We start from the raw sequence: 17,368 nt of genomic DNA on the forward strand, positions 1-17,368 counted from the left end.
CCGGTCTTCATAAGCTTGCTTGTGCATGGCTCTCATAAGAAGAGTTACATAGTCTTTCCCAATTTCAATTCCTTCCGGCGTAAACTCTTCATAGTCATAGGGGTAAGGTGGTATGATAATGGAAGAGGAGGGGGCCTCATGGTCACCCTTTTGTTGTTGAATGATGTACTCGGCTTCTTTGGTTAGGGGAAGTAAATAGTTGGTCCGGTGGACACTAAGACGGCAAATCTTTGCGGGTAAAGTGAATGAACGAGCCTCACTAGTAAGCCACCCATACTTGGTATCAAGGGAATTGTGAACAACCCACTTAAACTTGTTAATCAAGGTGGACATATCAATGAGATGGCCACCATCCTTAGCCTTGTACTTGCTATCCTTATTGAAATTAGGATCAAAGTGCTTGGCTAGGACCGTGACAAGGCCGCCATTAACAATAACGGTCGTACCCTTCTTCCCACTATCTACATGAAGCCATCTATCAACCAATAGCCTCAAACAATTGTAAGGCTTGGTGTAACTTCTTCCAATATTCAAGGTTGATTCAAGGAGAATAAAATCGAGCCCCGTGAAATGATTGGTGTCTCTTCTAGCAATTATGGTATTTCCCACAACTTTGTGCCAAACTCTTATGCCCGGATGATGGACCAAGAGAGCACGACAAGCATGAAAATCTTCATATTTCTTCCCGGAGATTGCCTCCCAAAGAGGCGCGGGATCGTACTTACCATATTGCTTATAGAATTTATGTTCATCGCTAAGACCCAAAATTGCACCCAATTCCGGAAAGGAAATGCGTCTACTAGTGTTAGCTAGACGAAACTCAATATTTTCTCTATTCTCAACCTTTGTCACTTTCAAGGAACTTAAGAATTCCAAGACAAGGGAGGGGTATGTTACTTCTTTCATTTCAAACAATTTCTTCAAACCCATGGCATTGAAAAAGACTCTTGTTTGTTCAAGGACACCTAGCTTCTCTAAGGTTTTTTCACATATGAACTTGGTGGATTGAATTTGTTTCATAGCAAACTTGACAAAAGAATTTCTATGGTCATCGGAAATGAAAGTTACCTCCGGATAATGCAAGAGTTGATTAATTACCGGAGTAAAAGGTGATGCTTCCATAGAAATTTGCTGAGGTTGTTCCACTACCAAGCTTGGTGTTGACACCACCATTGCCAAAGCTTTCTTTGTTTGTAGAGCTTTTTGCCTTTGAGAGAGAGCCTTTGCTTTTGGTGCCTTTGTTGCCTTTGTTGCTCCCTTTGTTCTTGCCATTTGATGAACAAACCAAGTAGAGAATCAAAAATCTTCAATTTGTAGAATGCCCAAATCGATTTTGAAAGTGAAAGGCTTTGCCTTTATGAGAGCAAAAATCGACTCAAAGGGTGAAGATTTTGTGCTTGGTTTTGATTTTTCTTGAAGATGGAGTGATTAATTTGATGTTTGAAGGGTGGTTTGATTTTGTTTTGGTGATTTTGTTGAGGGTTTTTGTGTTTGAGATGGAGAGGATGAGGGTTTTGGTGTTATGGGTAGTGTTTATGAATGAATGAATGAATGAAGGTGGGGAGGGGGTATTTAAAGAAACGAAAATCTCGAAGATGCAGGCACGATCCGTGCGGATTAGGCGCAATCCGCTCGGATTTTCAAGCTTCAAAATTTAAAAATCCCGCCTAAAGACGGGCGTCTCTGGGAAATCCGGACGGATTTTTATTGAGGGACGGGCGTCTCTTGGGAAATCCGGTCGGATTCTCATCCGAGAGATTTTTCTTGTTTTTCTTCGGCTTCAAGACGGGCGGATTTTACCGAGAGACGACGGATCCTGGGAGACGGCGTCTTTCCGAAAATCCGCTCGGATTCCTTAACAGACAGGAATTCTTCAATTTTTGCACAGCCCAAGACGGGCGTCTTCTCGGTGGACGCTCGGATCCTCTGCAGACGGGCGGATTCTCCGTAATCCGCTCGGATTCTTCCTTGATTACACGGATCCTTGCGCAAACCCATTCCTTAACATTCTTTCTTTCTTTCTTTCTTTTCTTGTGTTCTTCATTGTGGGGGCACTACTAAGGCGTGAATAGCCTAGGCAATTGCCATCCCCACACTAAGGTAAATCACTACACATCAATTAAAATCATTAGTCCCTCCCTCACTTCTCTCTTTTCATGACAATTATTTTGATCAAGGTAAATAAAATCCAAAAATGACAAAAATGCAATGCAAAAATTAAATGTAAGTTAGGGAGTTAGAAATATTTACAAGTGGTGGTTTAGGGAGGACTCCACCAAACTCTCATTCTTGATGAGATGTCAAGGAGTCATGTTCAAGGTGTTGTTGATGTTGCTCAACACCTCGAAGAAGTAATTAAAAGCTTGTTCGTTGTTATGGTAGAGGTTCTCAATAGACCGTGGTTCTTGTTGTTGATCATGATCGATGGCATGCCCAATGTAGGGATTAAAGATCCCTTTAAATTCGTCGTCCCAAAGACCACAAACTTCATTGAGTTGATCATTGAAAATCTCTTGCTTGGATGGAGACAACTCTCCCAAATTCTTCTTTTGGCTAATGAGGCCATCTTCTTCTTCCTTGGTTGATTTTGATGAGCTATGCAAGCTCTCCTTGTCACAATTCACTTGTTCTTTGAATGGAGCATCTTCAACTTTCTTCCTCCATTGGAGTTCCGATCTCTTCTTCTCATCTTTCCTAGGCTATAATGATCAATCATGAAACATGGCTCATGCAAACGAGGAGCTCTCATGGTCTTGTCAAGATTAAAAGTTATGCTTTCATCTCCCACTTCTAGAGTGAGCTCTCCATGCTTCACATCAATCACCGCACCCGCGGTGTGTAGGAAAGGTCTTCCTAAGATGATTGGAATGTTGGAATCTTCCTCCATATCAACAATGACAAAGTCCACCGGGATGAAAAACTTCCCAATTCGCACGGGGACATCTTCCCATATCCCTAGCGGTGTCTTCGTCGATCTATCGGCCATTTGAAGAGTGATATTGGTACGTTTAAGCTCTCCCATTCCCAACCTTTTACTCACCGAGTACGGCATGACACTCACACTAGCCCCTAGATCACATAAGGCTTTGTTGATCGTTGTGTCGCCAATGGTACACGGTATTGAGAAGCTTCCCGGATCCTTTAACTTTGGAGGTGAACTCCCTTGAAGTATGGCACTACTCACCTTAGTGAAGGCGATAGTCTCAAGTTTCCGGATCGACTTCTTCTTTGTGAGGATATCTTTCATGTACTTTGCATAGGCCGGAACGTGATTGATTAATTCCGTGAAAGGAATTGAGACTTCTAAGTTCTTCACAATTTCCATGAACTTTCCAAGTTGATCATCAAATTTGGGCTTGACTTGACGACTTGGAAAAGGAAGTCTAATCACAATGGGCTCCTTTTCTTTGGCTTTATCTTCATTTTTCTTTGAACTTTCTTCTTTTGATGATTCCCCTTCTTTGGGACCTTGCACCACAACTTCATTCTCACTAGCTCTCACAACTTCATCCTCAACTTGCTCCTTCGGTGCTTCATACCTTGTACCACTTCTCAAGTGAATGGCACTAACCGTTTCATGTCTAGGGGATTACCTTGAGGTGGTAATTGCCCCTTTTGTCTTTGTGAGCTTGAAGATGCTAGTTGGGTCAATTGTGTTTCCAACATCTTGGTGTGAGCTAGAATGTTGTTGATGGTGGTATCCTTCGCTTGGCTATCCTTTTGCATTTGGGTGAAGAATTCTTGTTGATTCTTTTGCATTTGAAGGACCGCTTTTTGGACATCAAAACTTTGGTCATTGTGGTGATTGTATGGATTTTGATTTTGGTAACCTTGGTTTTGATTGAAAAAGGGTCTTTGGTTTTGATTTCTCATGGGTGGTGGAGTGTATGTTGTTTGAGGGTTTTGAACATTTTGGCTTTTGTATGAGAGATTTGGGTGGAACTTGGTATTTTCATTGTAAAAATTTGAATAAGGGGTACCGCTTTTGTAAGCTTGGAAAGCATTGACTTGCTCGGTTGTTCCCCTACATTCACTTTGATCATGACCTAAGGTTCCACAATTCTCACATATCCCACTTGGGATTGATGAGGATGCCGTCATGGCATTGACATGATGTTTTGATTTTGAGTTTTCCTCAAGTCTAGCCATAGCTTGTTCAAACTTCAAGTTGATAGTGTCAATGTGAGCACTAAGTTGAGCACCCAATTGAGTAACGGTGTCCACTTCATACTTTCCTCTAGTAGCCTTGCGAGGCCTACTATATTGCGAATTATGGACCGCCATTTCCTCAATCTTGTTCCATGTTTGATTGTCATCAACTTCGGTGAACATTCCATTTGATCCCATATTGAGAATGTTCCTTGAATCTTCATATAAACCATTCCAAAATTGTTGCACTAAAAACCATTCGCTAAGTCCATGGTGAGGACATGAGCGACAAACACCTTTGAACCGCTCCCAAGCTTCATACAAAGATTCTTCATCCCTTTGTTTAAAACTCGTGATTTGAGCTCTTAGCATATTGGTCTTTTCCGGTGGGTAGAATTTTTTGTAGAAAGCGAGAGCTAACTTCTTCCAAGAATCTATTCCAAGGGTGGCCTTATCAAGGCCCTTCAACCATTGCTTTGCGGTTCCGATTAACGAAAAAGGAAATAAGACCCATCTAATTTGGTCTTGAGTCACGCCCGTTTGAGAGATAGCATCACAATAATCGCAAAAGGTTTCCATATGAGAATGAGGGTCCTCACTTGGCATGCCCCCGAATTGGCTCCTCTCAACTAGTTGGATGAAGGCGGACTTGGCAATAAAATTTCCGGTAAGATGTTGTGGGGTAGGAGTACCGTTTGGTAAATTCTCCTCGGTGGGTGTAGAGTGGGACGAAAATTTAGGCATTGTAGGTGGATTTTGTGTGGTATTGTTTAATGGGTTCTCTTCTCCTTCTATTGCGAAAGGATTGACAAACTCACTAGTGGGTTGAACAACTTCACCAACACCTCCCAAATTCCTCCTAACAAGTCTCCTATTATTCGTCAAGGTTCTTTCGATTTCACGGTCAAAAGGTAACAAATCTCTTTGTAACCTTCTAGACATGCAAAATATCAAACAACTAGAAAACAATTAGAACAAACCTTGAGGAGTTTTACTTCCCCAAGGTGAAAAAAGACACAACTAAAAACAATAAAAGAAATCTAAAATCAATTAAACACCGTCCCCGGCAACGGCGCCATTTTTGATCGGAGCCATTTAGTTCACAAATTAAGTAATTGTGGTCGTTGGTCAATGGTCGATACAAAACACAATTTATACTTCACAAACAACTCTACAAATTAGTAAAGAGGCAAGTAAAGGTCGGATCCCAAGGGACGGGTATTGAAAACGAAGATTTCTATTGCTACTAGTGGTGTCTAGGGGTGTCACAAGTTGGGTTGATGTAGAAGGTTACTAAACTAAAATAGCAATGAAAATAAACTAACAAGGTAAATGGAATAAGGGTGTAAACAATTGATTAAAAGCACTAGGGTGTCATGGGTTCATAGGGGATTCATGGGATATGATCATACAAACATGTTCTCAATTTATAAGCAAGCAATTATTGTTGTGATGGATTGAGTTGGGTTATATCTTACAATCCTAGGAAAGTTTGGGTCCCGGAGCCGAATCACATAGATTGTACAACACCTACAAGTCGACTTAATCTTTCCTACTTAACACATGCATGATCTAACAAGACTCGAGTTGGGTTATGTCTTACAAGTCAAGTTGAAGAGATAGTAGATGATAATAAATGCAAGGATTCATAGGCTTAGCATTTCATCAAACATAACATGTGCATGTATTAAGATCAAAACAAGCAAGCAAATAAGATATGAAAGCATATTGATTTAAGCATGAATCATCCCCATGTTGGTTTCCCTTAATCACCCATTAAACCCTAGCTAAGAGACTACTCACTCATTATCATATTGATCATGCTAGAAAGGTTGTCAATCATACTAACATAATGAAACATGATGAATAAATGAAAGTAATTAGCAATAATTAAAAAGGGATTAAGAGATTATACCTACTAATGATTCCAATAATAAAGCAAGAATAATAGAAGTACTTGAATCCTAGATTGAGAGGTTGTCAATCTCCCAATAATAACCCAAATGATCTTCAATTACCCAAAATAAAGTAAGAACAAGAGAGAGATTAAGGAACTAAAACTTGGATTAAAACTTGATTTGATTACAATATTGAAGAGAGATTTGATTGATATTAACTACACTAATTATTGATTAGAAGAACATGCTCCTCTAATTAGACTAATGGGGTATTTATAGTGAAAATTAGGGAGGATGCATTAGGGTTAACTAAGGGTTAAACTAGTAATTACACTTTTTAAGTTGAGCAAGGAGACTCCGGTATTCAATGAGAGAAGGGCGTCTCCATTTTGTAACTTGAAGGACGAAACCATGCTGTACTGTGATCCGAGCGGATGGAGGTCGAGACGGACGGATGGGGCATGGACGATCCGAGCGGATCAAGGCAGAAGACGCTCGGATTGGGCCTGGGGGATCCGAGCGGATCCTGGGTAAGGACGCTCGGATTGAGCTGGGCGGACGGACGGATCATGGATGATCCGTTCGGATTCTTCTACAGCGTCATTCCTTCTTCTTTTCTTTCCTTTTCTTCATAGAATCCTTGGGGATTTCCTTGGGGACTCAAGGATCCTTTCTCAACATTGATCTTCTACTTAGCTATGTACAAAGGCCTTCTAGTCTTGTCTCTCCTTGATGCTTGGTCATTGAATACGATCCATTTAGCCTCGTTTTGCCATGAAAATGCAAGATTCTTACTCCTTTCCTACCAAGGGATCAAAATCTCAAAGAATATGCAAAACAAAGATCTAAAGATAAGAAATGACCCAAATAGGCACTAAAAAGCATAGAAACAATGGTAATTCGGGGGCTAAATATGCGCCAATTATGGTCGCATCAATGATCGTCGGGATTGATGATCCCATCCGTTCTTATGGTGAGATGCAAGCCATAAGTATGAATGTGACATTAGTAGCCACGTCCCGTATAATGTTTGCTAAGTGGTTTTCCAAATAATGGCTACAATTTCTATTCTTGTAAATTGCATTGGATGACTCCTTACTTAACTGCTTCACATGATTCGGATTCTAACCTCACATCCATGTTATACTTACTTGAAATGTGTGCCTTGGCATAGACGACCGTAATCTTGTCTTTCTTATTATTTAATTATTTCACATGAATAGTTGAGTCACTTTTATGCTAATGTAGATCTATATTACTCCATCTCATTTGATTTCCATATTTACATATAATTTGATATTCTTATCTTTTGTAGGTATCTTATATGACTTACCTGCTTTAGTTCTTTCTTATGTTCATTTTGATATTTTGTGGCTGGGAGAACCTTGAGTTACTCCCCACTGACTGTGGCGTTCATGTTTACATGAATGACAGGTATTAGTGGTGCATTCAAGGGGTGAAGACATGTGTGAGCTAGCGAGCACTTTGGCCTAGTAGTTGGTTTATTAGGATTGTTTAGACTCACCTTTTATTGCATTGTCATTCGAGGGATATATTTTCCCTCACCTCGACTATCACGTTTGTATAATTTAAAATCTTTATTTCCGCACTCTTTGTTTATGTTTTAGATTTTGGTGAACCCGCGCTTTAAATTTTAAAAGTTTCAAAAAAATTCCCTAAAATTCCGCATTTTATTAGTTATACTTTCCGCTTTATCGCGGGGTGTCACAGTTGGTATCAGAGCCTTTGTTGCTCCCGACGCACACACGTGTACCCCAAAATTAAATTTGAACTTGACCTAAAATAATGAATGAGAGATGGGTAGAAATAAGGACCTAAAATAATGAATGTTACAGTCTCTTTGTGTATGCTTCATGGTAGGTTCTAACATGTTTGTTGATTGTCAATTATTTTTGTACCTTTGGATCAATGACCGTAAGCCTACCCGCGTTGCGATCAAGACCTGGTGCCTATTGCCGAAGATTGAAGATTTGTCCGTTTTGAAGAATGCTTTTTCTTCCTCAAAGATATCGCTCATTCTTTGTGTACCTTGCCTCATTATTTTACTTCTTGATGCTTATTTCCTCTTCTAAGCTCTCTTTTCTTTCTTTTTTTCTTGGAAGTTATTCTTGTACCCTCTCAACTTGTCATTTGTTCCTTACTTACCCTCCCTTAACGCCTTTTTGACAGTTCTCTTTCTTTTGTGAGATGATAATTTTGGTTGGATAATTTGGCTTTGTGGAGTTTGTTTGTGGTTGGCCCATAACTCTTGGTTTTGAGAAGTTGTGATGTTGGAAGGACTTAGGTAGTATGGTGAGATATACTTAGTGATTCTCATACCTAGTTCTTTGGTAAAGTGAGTATAATTGATATATCGAATTATGTGTGTTAAGTGTGAGTTGCCTATGATACTAAGATTATGGAACTTGGCCTTGTTGTTTATACTTGGAAGTTTGAGTTGAGCTCGAGGTTAGCATAGTCGGTATACTTTTGGGAGTGTTACGATGATTACATAAGAACCATTCTAGGTGAGAGTTGTAGCTAGTTTTGAAATCTCATTGGGTATATCCACTTTACGGTAATGAGGATTAGTAGCCAGAGTTCTTGAGATGTAATTATAAGTTGAGATAGATAGATGTTGAACCGAGGTGAGTTAGGTGTTTTGGGTGGTTGTCTCGTAACTTGGAGAATGTCATCATTTATGCTTTAAGTTTTGAGAGTATAACAAGATCTCCTTAGGATGATAGAATATGCAAAAGAAATTTTGAATTTGGATTTTTGATTGAGGGTTTTACCATTTTGAGGAACCCATGGTTGGCACTAGTTGGATATGAATATAGCTTTGACCTTGATCTCGTGGAGGTTGTTTGTGAATGTTTGAGGATTTGAAGTGGTGAAATCACACTTATACTGGAGTACCTTATTTCATGGAATAGCTTAAGATGATGTAACATAAGTGTTTTGAGGAAACCCTTAGGAGTGATGTTGTTATTTGAGATTTGATTACCTGGCGTTTCCTTGTTGTCTAATTTCCCTTCTTCTTTGACCATAAGCGTTACCGTTCGTACCTCTCTTTCTCGCTTCATCATGCTCCCCCTTTAAGTTTGACACTCGTAACCTATGAAACTCTATCTTTGACCTCCTTGTTGACCTGACTTCAATCCTTACCCTATGAAATTCATCATAGTTCTTTTGATTAGCTAAGTTGAATCCTTTTAGCATACTTGTATCTATGATGTCTAAGTTACTTTTCTTTTGTTCAAATTCCAAACATTTAAAGCTACCATTTTTGATCAATTGTTAAAAATTTATATTATTTTTACAAACTTTACCTATTTTAAGAGGATCAAAAATGAAAAAAAAAAATATTGAATTAGTTCTCTATTTGTTCTTGGGATATAAACTTATCTATCATAATTTTAATTGCTAAACCCGAGATTTCTTTAAATTTTACCAAATTTCTGTTAACTTTGATCTATTTATGATTTCTTTGTCAAAGTTTGATGTTATGTTTTCACAAACTTGACTCCTTTTCGAGTTTAAAAGTGAAACTTTTATTTCTATTTTGGCTTTTGCAAAAGAAAATTTGAGTGAATTACCTTTTTCTTTTGATTTTAACGTTGATCGGATGTTAGAACTCGTTATTAAAGACGTTTAATAACTTGTTCTACGCTTGTCGGCGAATGATTTTGTTTTAAACTTGTCTTTGACTTGGAAAGTTAGCGTTCTTGTGTGCACGACAAGAGCAATTTCGTTCCACGAATGAGACTTGTACTTTTGAAAGCTCTTCATTAATGTTTCTGAAAGTATTTTGATTTTCGATTTATACAAATGGTTTGCCTTTTGACCTTATCATTGATTTGGAATGTGATATTCTAGAATACGTAACGAGAACACTTTCGTTCCTTTGATGAGAATCTGGTTCTGTCGAAAAATTTTATTTGAAACTTTTGAAAGAATTTTAATTCTTACTATTTGTAACCTTTTTAAATGCTTTGGTTAACGATTCCAAAATTCCAGTTTAATTTTATATAACCTTTCATTTCTACTTTTAAGTTTCGAGGACGAAACTTTTTAAAAGATGGGGTGATTGTAACACCCGCAAATTTCTTATTCTGACATTTAAAATTTATTTAACCGTTCGATTACTTTATTTCATATTTTTAAATTATCTAATTTAATTAACCTCCTTTTGAACATAAATTTTATAAAATTTACATTCTTACAAGCTTGTTTATATAAAATAAATATTTCAATCGGATAATAATAATTGTGACGATAATAATAGTTTTTCGTCTTAAGTTATAGACACATTTCCGTCTAGCAGGATCGTCGCATTTCTCTTATAAAGCTATTTCAATTCGGACCAGCCCGATTCCGACAACACTCACTCTTACACTCTAACTTCATGATTATTATCATGATTATTATTATTATTATTATTATTATTATTATTATTATTATTATTATTATTATTATTATTATTATTATTATTATTATTATTATTATTATTATTATTATTATTATTATTATTATTATTATTATTATTATTATTATTATTATTATTATTATTATTATTATTATTATTATTATTATTATTATTATTATTATTATTATTATTATTATTATTATTATTATCACTAATTTTCTACCTCCCGTCCCCACCCCCTTCATTTTTCCCTTTCTTCTGCGTGAGCCCTTAGCTACAACAACACCACATTCAACATAACCCAGAAAAACCCCATTTCCGCCGACCTCCTTACCCCGATCCCGTCCCCATTTCTCAACTAAATTCGATAAATTTTACACCAATAGCTTCCTCATCTCATCCTCCTTCTTTGTATGTAAGAAAGAGTCAAGCTTTCGTCCTATTTCAGAACGGCCGTCTTACAAGGGATTCGGATTTTGGTCTAATTTCTTCTATTTTTGGGTTTAAGGTCATCCTTGGGCGATTCCTCAGTCGTTTAGGACAGCAAAAAGGTAACGGTGATAGGTTACTCGACAAAAACGTCGAAATTTCGTCTTAAATCGTTTTATATGCTCTTGTTTGTTATAGCTTGGTTCTTTGTGTTTTTTTCTCTTTTGTATGTTGATTTTCGTCTCAAAATGATGCTGAACTGAGTCGTTTGAATTTCTGTTTTGGTACGGTTCCATGAAGTTTAGGAGCTGAAATTGAACTGTTTTATAGATAGAAATAGAACAGTTTTGGGACGATTTCGTCCTCTGTTTTAGGCAGTCAGAATAAGGGCGGTGTGGACTGTGCTGCACAGATTTGAGTATCTTGGTAGTTCGTGTTGAGTGTGAGGGTGTGTAAATTAATAAACTTCGTCTCATGTATAAAAGTCCGTGCTTTTTCCCCTTTAATTTCAGATTTATGTTTTATTTTGACTGGGTTGTGTACTATATTTTAGACCCGTCATGTGGCGTGGTGTTGGCCGCGGCTTGGGAGAGTGCAAGGAGGGGTGGCCTGGTTGTGCAGAGGCCACGGCTTGCCTCCAGTCCAGGATGTGGTCGGGTTGAGCTCGGCTGAGCTGGTGGGTAATTCAAGGGAGTGAATTCCATGTTATTCATGCCTTACATCTTGTCTTAGAGGGTCTTTAAATGGGACTGTTTTAATGCGGAAATTTGCCTCAGTTATGAGCTGTTTTGTTTCATGGTAATTCCGAGTATTGTTGGACAATGTTTGGTAGTTGTTATTCAGGGATTTGCTGTGTTTAGTTTCCGCCTTAACCTTGTCTCAAGAGTCGTCTTAAAAACGGGTTTGAAGTGGACTGTTTTAGTGCTGAAATTGGATGGTAAAATACGGTTATTTGGATTGTTTTGGTACCATTTTTGGTACGGTTTTATACAGTGTTTTGGACCTATTTTGGACCGCCGTGGAGGTGCTATTTTAGGGCGACATAATTGGTGATTGTGGGCAGTCAAATGGTAGTTATGTCGGTGCTGCAATGTAGCCTGTTTTGCCATGCAACTGGGCGGTTCAAGGCCTGCATTGGCTGCTTTTCACAGCTGTAATCGGTCTATTTTGCAGGTTGGTCATGGCTAGTTGTGAGTCGTGTATAGGGCTGTACAAATGACGCCCTTGAGTCGTGTTTGGGTGCTGTCCAAAAGGGTCTTTGAGTCGTGTTTAATGATTGTCTCGGCATAAGTTGGTTGTTTGAATTATTAAAACCCCGCCTCGCATTTTATATAATGTAATTCGTTAAATATCGTTCATTTTTATATTCTTCTCACATGGTTGATACTTGTGGAATACATTCACTATTACCTCATTTGTATATGAAATGACATGTCTCCATTTTAATATGAGTCCAATTTATTTGTTTATGCCTTGTAAGGAATAAATGCTTTATCCTACACATGAGTCATTTGCAATTAAGTCCTTGTTTTGATTAATTATAAATGGTCTGTTTCCGTTTATTTACATCTTTATTCAAGTGACAAGTATTTAAGAAATGAGTCTGTAATCCATGTTTACTAGTATAACTGGACTTGGATTATCATTCGCTCATTACATGTATTAGTTTCTTTCCAAGTTGATTCGTATCTCTTGGTTGAGTCGTATTCTTATGATAATGCCTTTATGCTATACCTTTTTGCTTGACTTATCTTTACGCCTCTTTTGGACTGTCCTGCCGATTGTGGGTTTAGCTCATATCTTCCGCCTCTTTCGGACTGTCCTGCCAATTGTAGGTTCTCGATTTCCGATTTGTCTTCGAGTCTTGGATGCGGACCGTTCTGCCGCATGTCGAATCGGGAACTGTACTGTCCCGAGAGTCTGGCCAGATTTAGACTAGGACTGAGTCTTGGGAGTACCATTGTCGTCCTACCAGGAGAATTGTATATTTATATATGAGTAGTAAAGGTCTTGCTTGGTTATAGATATTGGTAGTTGTCTTTCAAGGTAAGAGTTATGCCTTGTGTTGTTTGTCTTGGTCCTATCGGATATTAGGGGTGAGCTATAAGCCCTCTAGTTGCGATATGATCGTCGGGATTGATGATCCCATCCGTTCTTATGGTGAGATGCAAGCCATAAGTATGAATGTGACATTAGTAGCCACGTCCCGTATAATGTTTGCTAAGTGGTTTTCCAAATAATGGCTACAATTTCTATTCTTGTAAATTGCATTGGATGACTCCTTACTTAACTGCTTCACATGATTCGGATTCTAACCTCACATCCATGTTATACTTACATGAAATGTGTGCCTTGGCATAGACGACCGTAATCTTGTCTTTCTTATTATTTAATTATTTCACATGAATAGTTGAGTCTCTTTTATGCTAATGTTGATCTATATTATTCCATCTCATTTGATTGCCATATTTACATATAATTTGATATTCTTATCCTTTGTAAGTATCTTATATGACTTACCTGCTTTAGTTCTTTCTTATGTTCATTTTGATATTTTGTGGTTGGGAGAACCTTGAGTTACTCCCCACTGACTGTGGCGTTCATGTTTACATGAATGACAGGTATTAGTGGTGCATTAATGGGGTGAAGACATGTGTGAGCTAGCGAGCACTTTGGCCTAGTAGTTGGTTTATTAGGATTGTTTAGACTCATATTTTATTGTATTATCATTCGAGGGATATATTTTCCCTCACCTCGACTATCACGTTTGTATAATTTAAAATCTTTATTTCCGCACTCTTTGTTTATGTTTTAGATTTTGGTGAACCCGTGCTTTAAATTTTAAAAGTTTCAAAAAAATTCCCTAAAATTCCGCATTTTATTAGTTATACTTTCCGCTTTATCGCGGGGTGTCACAATTGTAAGATATAAACCAACTCGATCCTATCACAACAATAATTGCTTGCTTATAATTTGAGAATATGTTTGTATGATCAATTCCCATGTATCCCCTATGAACCCATGACACCCTAGTGCTTTTAATCAATCATTTACATCTCATTTTAATCATATTGCTTGTTTATTTACATTGTTATTTAGTTTAGTGATCGCTTATCTCAACCCAAATTGTGACACCCTTAGACACGACCATTTGCAATCGAAAATCCTACATCAATACCCGTCCCTTGGGATCCGACCTTTACTTACCTCTTTACTAATAGTACAGTAGTTTGTGAAGTTATAAATATCGTTTTGGTCTAGGTAACTTTTGACGACGAGTAACAAAACCGACGAGCCAAAAATGGCACCGTTGCCGGGGACGGTGTTAACTTGATTTGATCTTCTTTAATTGTTCTTATTTGTGTCTTTCTTTGCCTTGGGGAAGTAAAACTCCTCAAGGTTTGTTCTAATTGTTTTCACGTTGTTCGATATTTTGTAAGATGGATATTATAGATTGTTTTTTTGAGAACCACTTGAGTATACCTTTCTTCAAAGACCCCTTACAAGCATTGGAAGCCTTAGAAGCAAGTGAAGCCAAAAATATGCGTTGTGAATTGGAGGTGGATCTTCTTGAGGCCGCTCTAGCCAACAAAGAACTTACTCATGAGCAATCCGAATTAGTACATAACATCCTTGTAGAAGCATATCAACCCATAGAAGCAGAACAAGAAATCGAAGATGACATAATACATGCCGAAGAGCAAGAAGAATTTGTCATGAAAATTGAGTATGATGAGATTAGTAAGCTTGAAGAACAAGTTGAATATTCCATGAGAATGGAATGTCTAATGGAAATGGAGCAAGTTCTTATTGAACCTTCAATGGAGGAAAGTGAGGTACAAGTTCCAACTATAAAACCCCTTCCCCTAAATTTTAAATATGCTTATCTTGATGAATCTAAGACCAAACCCGTGATTGTTAATGACAAACTTGATGAGAACCAATTGGGAAAATTGCTTGATGTGTTGAAACAACATGAAAAGGCTATAGGTTATAGTCTAAATGATCTTAAGGGGATAAGTCCCAATTTTTGCATGTATAGAATTCATCTAGAAGAAGACAATAGACCTACCATCCAATCTCAAAGGAGATTAAACCCCCACATGCAAGAAGTTGTTAACGGAAAGGTTATGAAATTACTTGATGCAGGAATCATATATCCCATATCGGATTCTTTGTGGGTTAGCCTCGTTCAAGTGGTACCTAACACTACAAGAGAAATCATCTTTAATGGCGTTTTTTTTTTTTTTTTTTTTTTTGGTGAAATGTGAATTATCATTAATTAACCATGAACAAGTACATCACCATACATGACCCTCAAGTCATCAACTCTCCTAGCCTAGCAAACCAAGTTGGTCTAACCAACTTTGACACTTAACCTTGCTAAGCTCTATCTTTTGAACCCGCACCCTCATTACAAATTTGAGATCATTAATCAATAAACAAGGATGAGGCACATACAATTTCACACGACTCTTGTTCCTACTATCCCAAATCCTATAAATCAAGCCACTAATAGCCGCCATGACAACCTGTTTTTTCAGCAGGGATTTGCATCTCCAGTATAGAACCCATCGTACCACATCACCTGTTGGGGTTGGTGTCCTTAACAGTTAGTGCAAGGACTTATAAATCTCTAAAAGGATCAAAGGGCATACTTTTGGTATTATTATCAGTTGATCCACGTTTATCAATAACGGTTGGCTTGCTAGATAAGTTTGACGTTATTGTCATACAGATGGCGGTGATCAACTGGTCCCTAAAAGTCACACCTATAGGATACGTTTGAGTGATGTGACGGTATGAAAATACAGTCATGTAGATGCCAAATTTGACTAACCAGTTAGTCTGAGTTATTTGACTAGTAATTAGTCTAATAGGTGATGTTGAGATATTTTATTTAATACGGATTAAATAAAAATGGCTAAGGCAAATTAAGCAATTAATTTGTAAAATTGAATATAAGCGTTTTATATTTAATTAAATGTATATTGAATATAATTATACAATATTATCTCTGTCGGACATGTATTAATAATTCAACTAATCCGTATTATTAGTTGATGCTTTAATATCCGATAACCGATGACAGTTTATAATGAAACCGTGTCATATACATTTAGAATTTAACGAACCGGACCACGAGTTAAAACCAAGAGGAAGTGGAAGCCCACTTCCTCTTGTGGGCTTCGGTTTTGCCGAGTGAGAGAGCACAAAAGGGAGGGTTTCTCCTCCCTTCTAACCTAATCATTTTCATTTGTATGAAAACTAGGGTTTTGGGAATTGTGCCTCTCGAAACTCGGATCTCACATCCAACACAAACTCACAAAACAATCCCCTCGATATTGCAAGGCAATTAGGGGATTCTCTCTAGCACAAGGGCATTACTCGGACATCTTGGGTGCAACAATTAGGAGGGAATCGCTGTTGATTTCTGTTCTTTACGCCGTGCATCAAAGGACCCGAGGTTGATTTCTATTGCTTAATCGTTTCTTTATGATTTTCGTTTTATGACTATAAACTACATATAAATTTTGCGTTATAATCCTATAAAGAAAGGGTTTTATACGGATCTAACCCTACATCACCCTGCCAATTGATCTGCAACCAGTCCTGCAACAGCTTCAGGCAAATCTGACTATAACAACAGTCAAAGAACAGATGTGAATGCTGCTCATTCTGCACCCCACACAGGAAACACAACCCATTAGCCACAATCCCAAACTTATGTAATCTATCTTGCGTGAGAAATCTTTGATGAACAAAAATCCATGAGTTAAAATTAAACTTGGGGAGGCTGATTCTATTCCAGACAAAAGGACACCACTCCTTCTTCTGGTGAACCCCAAGCAACCAATGATAGACATGATCAACAGAATACTTGCTTTGCCAAGCACCAGTCATGAAACCCACTTTCAGTTTGTCTCTGACTTATCAAATTTGCCTCCATGTCCAACTAGCATTGCTAGAAGGACTATACTGCCACCATTCACTCTGTTTTATATAAATATTGTGTACCCATTTAACCCACAAACTGTCTTTCTTCTTAGCAATCCACCAAGAATACTTCCCTATAACCGCAATATTCCTCACATAGCAATTCAAGATGCCCAAACCACCTTTGTCACAGGGCAAGCAGCACTGCTCCCAAGCTATAGGTGGGGCATGCTTATACTCATCAGTTCCTGCCCAAAGGTAGTTCCTGCAAACAGCCTCCACCTTCTGAATCACACCCTTTGGCAATAAGAAAATTCGTGCCCAGTAACTGTGCATCTGAGTCAACACTGATTTTACTAAGACTAGCCTACCAGCATAGCTAAGATGCTTGGTACCCCCACCCTCTTATCTTTGCCACAATTTTATCCACAAGTTTATTGCATTCAGCCACAGTCAGCCTTTTGTGTGAGATAGTAATGCCTAAATACCTGAAAGGGAGTGTCCCTCTCTGAAATCCAGACACCCT

At 38.0% G+C, this 17,368-nt stretch overlaps 1 non-coding gene across 1 annotated transcript; it reads left to right on the forward strand.

The window, feature by feature from the left end:
- The first annotated feature begins 4,414 nt into the window (after nucleotides 1–4,414).
- On the forward strand, nucleotides 4,415–4,521 carry LOC141645591 (small nucleolar RNA R71). The gene has a single exon (XR_012545069.1). It is a non-coding gene; the product is annotated as a small nucleolar RNA R71 (small nucleolar RNA).
- The last annotated feature ends 12,847 nt before the right edge of the window (nucleotides 4,522–17,368 follow it).

The sequence above is a fragment of the Silene latifolia genome, chromosome 2, assembly GCF_048544455.1.
Source record: "Silene latifolia isolate original U9 population chromosome 2, ASM4854445v1, whole genome shotgun sequence".
NCBI classification, from domain to species: domain Eukaryota; kingdom Viridiplantae; phylum Streptophyta; class Magnoliopsida; order Caryophyllales; family Caryophyllaceae; genus Silene; species Silene latifolia.